The sequence below is a fragment of the Mastomys coucha genome, unplaced genomic scaffold (genome assembly GCF_008632895.1).
Source record: "Mastomys coucha isolate ucsf_1 unplaced genomic scaffold, UCSF_Mcou_1 pScaffold1, whole genome shotgun sequence".
In the NCBI taxonomy this organism is placed as follows: domain Eukaryota; kingdom Metazoa; phylum Chordata; class Mammalia; order Rodentia; family Muridae; genus Mastomys; species Mastomys coucha.
Genome location: NW_022196891.1, coordinates 18,527,421 through 18,536,016, shown reverse-complemented (window position 1 = coordinate 18,536,016; position 8,596 = coordinate 18,527,421). Strand labels below are relative to the sequence as shown.

The 8,596-nt window shown below is 42.4% G+C and overlaps 1 pseudogene; it reads left to right on the top strand.

Moving 5' to 3' along the window:
- The first annotated feature begins 4,843 nt into the window (after positions 1 to 4,843).
- Positions 4,844 to 6,115, top strand: LOC116069606 (annotated as a pseudogene).
- The last annotated feature ends 2,481 nt before the right edge of the window (positions 6,116 to 8,596 follow it).

Genomic DNA, 8,596 nt, shown 5'->3' with positions numbered 1-8,596 from the left:
TTAGGTCAGAACATTTAATAACAGCCACAGAAATCAAATTAGATGAGTTCAAATTCTAAATATTTAATGAATTCAACAGGGTAGGCTGGAGAAAAGCCATAGCTTGGAAATAGACCTTGCTATCTGTCCTCCTTTCTCTCTAGAATGCTAACCTGGGTCCTTCTCCTCCCCTTTATATCAGAAATATATATATATATATGTATGTATATATAAATATACATATATATATATATCAGGAATATATATATACATATATGTGTGTGTATGTGTGTATATATATATATATATATATATATATATATATATCCTCCCATTTTATTTCCCTTTCTTTTCTCTAGTCTATAAGTTGCCTTAAAGAAAGTGCATTTGTTATTCACACCATTGAATTCTTGCCTGTGGTCAGCTCTGTAACAACTCTGATTTCTCTCTCAACGAACCATCTCCAAGGCACTTCTAATTACAGAGTCCTTTTAATTAGAACTTCCTTAATCACTGTGGTAAGTGATTATAGTCACTTAACTCACTCTTCTGAGTCCTCCCTTTCTATTCTCACACAAATCTGTTTGGCCTTTTCTCTTCCTTCTTTTAAGTATTACATTGGTTCATCCTTCTGTGCCTGCTTTGGGTCCAATGAATGGGCTACCTGGCCTTCCTTCCAGTCACAGGTGGACACAATATTTCTGCTCATTTTTTTTCTGGTTCATTTTTACAAGCTCCCAGTGCATAAACCTTCGGATTACTGAAAGCCCCATATGAAGAGACTTTGGGAGCTTGGAAGATGGTTCAGTGGGTAAAGCACTTTCCTTGCAAGTAGGGGGACCCAATTATGCACCCCTAGAATCCACATAAAGACAGGCACAGTAGCACATGCCTGTAATCCAGTACTCTTTCAGGGAGCTGGGGCAAAGAAAGGCATCTCTTGAAGCACGCATGCCAGGTAACCCAGAAAATGCAGTGACAAAAGCAAGGCTGCCTAAAACAAAGTACACTGGCACATAAGGTTGTCCTCTGACCTTCATTATGTGTACCATACACACATACACCCATATACATCAGATAGAGGTGGGGGAACAGGGAAAGAGAGAGAAAGAGAGAGAGAGAGAGAGAGAGAGAGAGAGAGAGAGAGAGAGAGAGAGAGGCTACATGTGTCTCCCTCACTGTTGGCATGCCCAGGTATCACCAACTAGTCTCTCAGTGGAGGCAGAACACAGTCCAGTATTAGGACTCCTCAGTCCTTGTTTGGTGGGAAAAAACAGGGTTTGGGACAAATGTTGTCAGAGTAACACTGGGTGCTGGGAACCTGGGAGAGTGGGTTCCCTGTCCATGCATACCCTCAGGGCATTTATGGGCCAGGCAAGGAGGGGGTGGAACCTGGCTTATTTCTGAATGAGTGCCTAGAGTGTGAAAAGGCTGGAAGAAAGAAGGCCTTCTCAAGAGGTGTAAGCAAGGCTCTTTAAGACGAAAGCAATCCTTGACAGAGGAGATGGTCCATGCTTGTCCAAACTGCTTTATTTGATGGCAAATGTGAATGCATATAACTTACTCAGGGTGACCCAGGGATTAAATACCCTTTTGCAGGAGGAATGTCCAGGAAAGGGAGCTCATTAGCTGGACACTTAGGGCCTATCTAGATACTTCATTAGCATGGAGAACTCCAGGTTTTTATGCTACCTGATTGCCAGCCATGGTCCTTTTAGTGGGGTGTCGTGTTAAGTATTCCATATCAGGAGATTTGACAGGGAGCTGGTTCCACTCTACCGTTCTCAAGTCTGAGATTTGCTGGGTCCTACTTGTCCACTTGCTTATGTCACACGCACAGGTCTTTCCTGGCTCCTGTCATTCTATTGAACATAGCCTGTTCTCCCTGCCACCCCATGCTCTGCTCTCCTATGTTACCATTTCTTAGGATACAGTAAACCTCTGGAGATCCTGTGGCTGCTCCATTTGGTGCAGCAGGCATGGTCACTACAGGGCAATTTTCTCCAGCTGTCAATACGTTCCTTGCTGATCCTTAAGCTCTTGTTTCTCTTCGGGTTGTGCCTCTGAAGCATCCTGGGTCAGAAAGCTCTATCTTATTGCAGAGTGATAAAGATTCCTTTCTCTCTGTTCCATGTTAAGGTAAGGACATATCACTGAAGTATTGTTTTGAATGTCACATTAGCCAACTTACAATTGCATAATAAAACCACAAGGTGGTGACTTCAACATTGGACACTTTTTTTTAAAAGATTTATTCATTTATTGTATGTAAGTACACTGTAGCTGTCTTCAGACACTCCAGAAGAGCGAGTCAGATCCCATTACGGATGGTTGTGAGCCACCATGTGGTTGCTGGGATTTGAACTCAGGACCTTTGGAAGAGCAGTCGGTGCTCTTAACCACTGAGCCACCTCACCAGCCCTGGACACTATTTTTAAATTTTTATTTTTATTTATGTATATGTATATATATATATAATATAATATTATAATATTATGTATATATAATTGGGATATATATATATATCCCAATTTTCTTTTTATTGCTGTGATAAATAAGCAAAAGTGTGAACAAAAGCATTTTGAGGAAGGAAATAGTTTATTTCATCTTGCGGCTTATCATCCATCATGAAAGGAAGTCAGAGCAGAAACTCAAGGTAGGAAGCTGGAGTCAGGAGCTCAGGCAGAGATCGTGGAGCCTTCTAGCTTCCTTCCCATGGCTTACTTGGTCTATTTTCCTATACATGCCAGGACCATTAGCCCAGGTGTGGTGCCACCTAAAGTAGAATGGTCAATCTGACGAAGGTATTTCCTCAATTGGAATTCCCACATCCAAGCTGATCCTAGCATGTGTCAAGTTGATAAAAATATAACCAGTATAATGTGTGTGTGTGTGCGCACGTGAGTGAAGATACCCAAAGAGCCCAGAAGGGGATGTCAGATGCCCAGTAACTAAAGCTATAGACAGTGTGAGTCCCCTGACACTGACGCTGGCAACCAAACTCTAGTCATCTGTAAGAGCAGCAAGTACTCTTAACTGCTGAGCTATCTCACCATTCTCAAGAGAAGATATTCTAGCCTCACAGACCAGAAATGGAAATATCGGTCAAGGAATGAACACCTTAGATTCTTTCTGAAGCTTTCCCCTTGCTGCCAGCTACCATCTCTCTGTATGCCGTGCATTTTTCTCTGTACGTGTGCATCTGAGATGCAGCCACCTGCGGCCACACATACGAATGGGTCGTCTGGAATGGGGAGCCAGGGCCTGAAAAGATTAAGGGTACCGGAAATGCGGGAAAGGGTTTGAAAAAATGAGACCAACATCATTAATGAATTCTCTTTGTTACAACTGAAAGCACACCATGTGTTGGTCTCATTTTTTCAAACCCCTTCCTGCATTTCCGGTACTGTTAATCTTCAGGTCCTGACTCCCCATTCCGGATGACCCATTCGTATGTGTGGCTGCAGGTGGCTACACTGAGACACTCCAATCTACTTCTTAGGAAGACACCACTTCACTTAGATTAGCGCCCAGTCTAAATGCCTCCTTTATAATTGATTTATGTTTCTAAAATCCCTGTCTCCAAAGAGTTACTGCTGACATTCCAAGAGATAAAGCACTGGGTGTTCTTGGTGTCTTCTCTCTTCCTCTGTCTCTCTCTATCTCTCTGTCTCTCTCTGTCTCTCTGTTTCTCTCTCTGTCTCTCTGTCTGTCTCTGTCTCTGTCTGTCTCTGTCTCTCTCTCTCTCTCCCTCCTTCCCTCCCTCCTTCCCTCCCTCCTTCCCCTTTCATTCCCATTTCTTCTCTATCACCTTTTCACTCTTTGATTTTCTCTCCTGTCCCTTCCCCGTTGTCTCTTTTGTCTGTTTCTCTCTCCTGCTTTCCCTCTCTTCATTCTTTTCTATCCTTATGCTCCTCTCTCTCTGCATTTCTCTCCCCTTTTATTTCTTTCTTCCTCCTTCCCCCTCTCTCCCTTCACTTCAATTCTTTCTAATTCCCTCCTCCTCTCTCTTTCCATTTCCTCTGACACGAATACCCATTCTCAAACCAAGTATCTAGTAATTTGCCCACACAGCACCAAGAATCCCTCCACACTGCTAAAATCTGGCCCTGTGTTTCTTCTATGACTGCCATAGCTTCCATGGGCCAGAGGCTCCCCCAGATATTTAGCCAAATGCTGTACTTGGTGCCCCAACAGTTCATCATACATTCCAAGGCATGCCAGAACCTTCCATGAGCATGGCCACATGTATTTCAAGGGAATCATTGCTGAACATCCCTCATGTTTTATATCTAATGGGTGTTGAATACTGTGATACTTAAGACAGGTGTGTTAGTCAGGGTTTCTATTCCTGCACAAACATCAGGACCAAGAAGCAAGTTGGGGAGGAAAGGGTTTATTCAGCTTACTTCCACATTGCTGTTCATCACCAAAGGAAGTCAGGCCTGGAGCTCAAGCAGGTCAGGAAGCAGGAGCTGATGCAGAGGCCATGGAGGGATCCTCCTTACTGGCTTGCTTCCCCTGGCTTGCTCAGCCTGCTCTCTTATAGAACTCAAGACTTCCAGCCCAGAGATGGTACCACCCACAAGGGGCCCTACCCTCTTGATCACTAATTGAGAAAATGCCCCACAGCTGGATCTCATGGAGGCACTTCCCCAACTGAAGCTCTCTTCTCTGTGATAACTCCAGCCTGTGTCAAGTTGACACACAAAACCAGCCAGTACAACAGGTAACCTGATTTCATGACACCTTCTTCCTAAAGCTGAGTTGGCTGTGTGAACCTGAGTAGCCCATAAACTTTTCTGTACCCCAGTCTTATTTTCCTTCCTCTCCACCACAGATGAGACAATTCTAATGGCTTTCAGTAAATCAACTAGGGGAACATTTAGCACATCATCACTTGCTCATATATTTTCATTTTGGAAAAAAAAAAAGAAAATTCAAATGATTCTGAGTTTAAAAAAAACTGTAAATTACTTAAAAATAAGAATGTTCCAATTGGAAAGTTTGACTACTCCTCTGCTGCAGAAACCTGTAATGATCTCTGTGTTTTTATGTCTGCCTAGCAACATTTAAAGGGCAAGGAATCAAAGAATATGAAATTCATTACTGAAGTAAGTGTCCATGTGTTATCTGCTTGCCACTGCCAAAGAAAGTGTCAATTCCCATGTCATCATGCTTGGACCTCAAAATTGCTCTACTAGTGGCAAAGTACCATGGTTTACTGACTTCTTTGTCCCTTGGTGTCTTTCTATCATGTCAAGCTCTAATGCCAGAGTCACAGAGGACATTAATCCTTCCCTATGATCAGCTTAAAGTCAGTGCTTTAGATTGTATAGTTCATAAAGGACTCAGCAAAATGTATAACATTCAGACTTATCCACCAACACTGGTATCAAACAGCCCAGTATTTATGATTATGAAGGACATCACTCTGCTTAACAGATCTTGAATTTCCTAGAGGATCATAAAACCTTCTGTGGTCTCTCTTCCACCAACCACTTTCAGTGAACTAGTTAAATAAAGAAAGCATGATGAAGCCTGGATCATTGATTCCTGGTCTCCATGGTGTCATCCCTGTCAGGTCTTAATGCCAGAATGGAAAAGAATGATCAGGACATTAACTGGACTGCTCAATGTAGACAGGATGGACTGACAACAGTATCACTCTTTTTATACCTAAGGAAAAAAAAAAAACAATATACTCTGAGATAAGCTTTTATTCCCCAAAGTCAAGTAAAGCTTATTCACTTCATAGTTATAGTGGCTGGAACAGGGGAGTTTATTCCCTAGAAATCTGAGGGTTTGTGTTTTTACCACAAGCATCCATAGATTTAACATCACAGACTTTTAATGAAAATGTTTTCCAATGGAAAATTCACTAGGTGGCTAATTTCTATTGTCCTTGGTGTGACTCTTGCTAGAATTTTGCTTCAGAGATAGAATTCTTGGCTGTAATTGAAGGCAAAGAGAAACTCTAGAGATGTGAATGTCCAGGCTTATGCCCAAACATGCTGGAAGACTTGCACCAAAGCATACATACCCAAGTGTTGAATTTTATTATTATGACAAAACAGTACTTGGGAAAGCAAACACATTCCATAGATGCAAAAACTATTGTGGACTTAAGCCATAGAAAGTTACAAACTCTCCTATGCCAATAAAGAGAAATAAGAATGAGTTTTGACAATAGTGAAACAAAAACCTAGAAAGAAAATAATGTGAAAAATTGCATCAACAGATCCCTTTTCCAAGCACTGAGATTGCTCCTGGAGGAATCAAATGCCTGTGACCTTGGCCTTGCAATTGAGCAGCACAGACTCCAACACAGCTCAGGCTTTACAGGACACATATGTTGCTTCGTTGAACCCATGTACTTAGCTCTTAAAATGCAAACATCCATTCTTTTCATTAATTTATTTATCTATCCACTTTAGATCTCAATCATATCTCCTCTCTCCTCTCTTCCCGTCCCACCCTCACAAATCCCTCTCCCCACTACCCCTCTCCTTGTCCTCAAGGAGAGGAGGTCCCATGGGTAACAACCCACCCTGGCATATCAAGTCACAGAAGGACTGAGCATGTCCTCTCCTGCTAAAGACCAACAAAGTAGTCTAGTTAAGGGAAAGAGATCCAATAACCGGCAGCAGAGTCAGAGACAGCCCTCACTCCAGTTGTTGGAGGGCCCACATGAAGACCAAGGTGTACATCTGCTACAAATATATAGGGGACTTAGATCTAGCCCCTGCATACTCTTTGGTTGGTGATCCAGTCTCTCTCAGCCTCATGGACCCAGGCGAGTTGAGATGCTGTAACTCTTCTTGTAGTGTTTTTGACCCCTCCAGCCACCCAGTCCCACCTCCCTAGCTCAACCTACCATTTGGCTGTGGGTCTCTGCATCTGTTTCCAAGAGCTGCTGGGTGAAGCTTCTCGGAAGACAGTTATAGGTTCCTGTCTGCAAGCAGAGCAGAGTATCATTTTGGTGTCAGGGTTTGACTCTCTGCATTGGGATGGTTCTCAAGTTAGGCCAGTCATTGGTTTGCCATTCCCACAGTCTCTACTCCATTTTTATCCTTGCATATCCTTCATTATTACTATTATTATTATTATCATATTTGCTTTATTTAAATTTCAAATGTTATCTCCTTTCCTGGTTTCCCCTCTGAAGACCCCCTATCCCATCCTCCCTCCCACTGCTCACCAACCCTCTTACTCCTGCTTCCCTGTCCTAGCATTCGCCTACACTGGGGCATCAAGCCTTCTCAGGACCAAGGGTCCATTCACGTCCAATAAGGCCATCCTCTGCTACATATGCAGCTGGAGCCATGAGTCCCACCATGTGTACTCTTTGGTTGGTGGTTTAGTCCCTGGGAGCTCTGGGGATACTGGTTATATCATATTGTTGTTCCTCCTATGGGGCTGCAAACCCTTCAGCTCCTTGGATCCTTTCTCTAGCTCCTCCATTGAGGACCTTTTGCTCAGTCCAATGGTTGACTAAGAGCATCTACCTCCGTATTTTCAGGCACTGGCAGAGCCTCTCAGGAGACAGCTCTATCAAGGGTCCTGTCAGCAAGCACTTGTTGGCATCCACAATAGTGTCTGAGTTTGCTGACTGTATATGGGATGGATCCTAGGGAGGGCAGTATCTGGGTGGCCTATCCTTCAGTCTCTGCTCCACACTTTGTCACTGTATCTCCTCCAAATGGTATTTTGTTTCCCCTTCTAAAAAGGACCAAAGTATCCATACTTTGGTCTTTCTTCTTCTTCAGCTTCATGTGGTCTGTGAATTGTATCTTGGGTATTCCGAGCTTTTGAACTAATATCCACTTAACAGTGAGTGTATACCATGTGTGTTCTTTTGGGATTGGGCTACCTCACTCAGAATGATATTTTCTAGTTCCATTCATTTGCCTAAAAATTTCATGAATTCATTGTTTTTAATAGCTGAGTAGTATTCCATTGTATAAAATACCACTTTTTTTTGTATCCAGTCCTCTGTTGAGGGACACTGGGTTCTTTCTAGCTTCTGGCTATTATAAATATAAGGCTGCTATGAACACCATGGAGCATGTGTCCTTATTATATCTTGGAGCATCTTCTGCATATATGCCCTGGATGTTTTGGATTAGGAACTTTTTACATTTTGCATTTTCTTTGACTGTTGCATCAATGTTTTCTATGGTATCTTCTGCGCCTTAGATTCTCTCTTCTATCTCTTGTATTCTGTTGATGGTGCCTGCATCTATGACTCCTGATAGCTTTCTTAGGTTTTCTAACTCCAGGGTTATCTTCCTTTGTGATTTCTTTGTTGCCTTCTATTTCTGTTTTTAGAATCTGGATAGTTTTGTTCAGCTCCTTCAATTGTTTTGTTGTGTTTTCATGCAGTTCTTTAAAGGACTTTGGTGTTTCCTTTTTAACATCTTCTACCTGTTTACATATGTTCTCTTGTATTTCTTTAAGGGAGTTATTTATGTCCTTCTAAAATCCTCTACCATCATCATGACCTGTGATTATAAATCAGAGTCTTGCTTTTTTGGTTTGTTGGGGTAACCAGCACTCACTGTGGTGGAAGAACTGGGTTCTGATGATGCCAAGTAGCCTTGATTTCTTTTTTTTT